This window comes from Octodon degus, unplaced genomic scaffold (genome assembly GCF_000260255.1).
Source record: "Octodon degus isolate 3935 unplaced genomic scaffold, OctDeg1.0 scaffold00001, whole genome shotgun sequence".
Taxonomy (NCBI): Eukaryota; Metazoa; Chordata; class Mammalia; order Rodentia; family Octodontidae; genus Octodon; species Octodon degus.
The window spans coordinates 39,435,276-39,436,928 of NW_004524577.1; the positions used below are offsets into that span (position 1 = coordinate 39,435,276).

General features: G+C 50.5%; 1 protein-coding gene and 1 pseudogene across 2 annotated transcripts in view; both read left to right on the plus strand.

The window, feature by feature from the left end:
* Positions 1-1,653, plus strand: part of Arl15 (ADP ribosylation factor like GTPase 15) — a 505,974-nt gene that overhangs the window by 49,802 nt on the left and 454,519 nt on the right. The gene's annotated exons all lie outside the window — the stretch shown is intronic.
* On the plus strand, positions 5-1,647 carry LOC105742924 (annotated as a pseudogene). Its single transcript, XR_001117198.2, has one exon. The product of XR_001117198.2 is annotated as a polyadenylate-binding protein 4 pseudogene (transcript).

The window sequence follows — 1,653 nt, forward strand, 5'->3', positions numbered from 1 at the left end:
GTTTGTAGGCAGATTCAAGTCTCGCAAAGAGCGGGAGGCTGAGCTTGGAGCCAAAGCCAAAGAATTCACCAATGTTTATATCAAGAACTTCGGAGAAGAAGTAGATGATGAGAGTCTGAAGGAGCTATTCAGCCAGTTTGGTAAGACCCTAAGTGTCAAGGTGATGAGAGATCCCAGTGGGAAATCCGAAGGCTTTGGCTTTGTGAGTTACGAAAAACACGAGGATGCCAATAAGGCTGTGGAAGAGATGAATGGGAACGAAATCAGTGGTAAAGTCATATTTGTAGGCCGTGCACAGAAGAAAGTAGAATGGCAGGCTGAATTAAAACGGAAATTTGAGCAGCTGAAACAGGAGAGAATTAGTCGATACCAGGGAGTGAACCTCTACATTAAGAACTTGGATGACACCATTGATGATGAGAAATTAAGAAAAGAATTTTCTCCATTTGGGTCAATCACCAGTGCTAAGGTAATGCTGGAGGATGGAAGAAGCAAAGGATTTGGTTTTGTCTGTTTCTCATCTCCTGAGGAGGCAACCAAAGCAGTCACTGAAATGAATGGGCGCATCGTGGGTTCCAAGCCACTGTATGTTGCCCTAGCCCAAAGGAAGGAGGAGAGAAAGGCTCACTTAACCAATCAGTACATGCAGCGAGTGGCTGGAATGAGAGCGCTCCCTGCCAATGCCATCTTAAACCAGTTCCAGCCTGCAGCTGCTGGCTACTTCGTGCCGGCAGTTCCACAGGCTCAGGGAAGACCTCCGTATTACATGCCTAACCTGTTGGCACAGATGAGGCCTAATCCATGTTGGCAGCAAGGTGGGAGACCTCAGGGCTTCCAAGGAATGCCAAGTGCTATACGCCAGTCTGGGCCTTGTCCAGCTCTTTGCCATCTGGCTCCAACTGGTAATGCTCCAGCCTCTCGTGGCCTCCCTATTACCACTCAGAGAGTCGGGTCTGAGTGCCCGGACCACTTGGCTATGGACTTTGGTGGGGCTGGTGCCGCCCAGCAAGGGCTGACTGACAGCTGCCAGTCTGGAGGTGTCCCACAGCCGTTCCAAACCTCACACCTCGGGCTGCAGTTGCTGCTACTGCTCCTCGGGCAGTGGCACCATACAAGTGTGCCTCTAGTGTCCGCAGTCCACACCCTGCCATACAGCCTCTGCAGGCACCGCAGCCTGCTGTCCACGTGCAGGGCCAGGAGCCCCTGACTGCCTCTATGCTGGCTGCAGCACCCCCCCAGGAGCAGAAGCAGATGCTAGGAGAACGTTTGTTCCCACTCATCCAAACAATGCATTCGAACCTGGCTGGCAAGATCACAGGCATGCTGCTGGAGATCGATAACTCGGAGCTGCTGCACATGCTTGAGTCCCCTGAGTCTCTGCGTTCAAAGGTGGAGGAAGCTGTGGCAGTTCTGCAGGCTCATCATGCCAAGAAAGAAGCTGCCCAGAAGGTGGGCATTGTTGCTGCTGCTACCTCTTAGACAAGGAGAACACGATTCAAAAGCCAAATAATCCCTCATGGAATTGAGCTCAAGGTTTGAAGACTTCCTAGTTTGTCCTATGGACTTCAACACCAAGAACCACAAGTTGCAAATTGAATAGGTCATTTTGTATCAAAAGGTCAATTATGAAGCACCTAGAACTTTTCAATTATA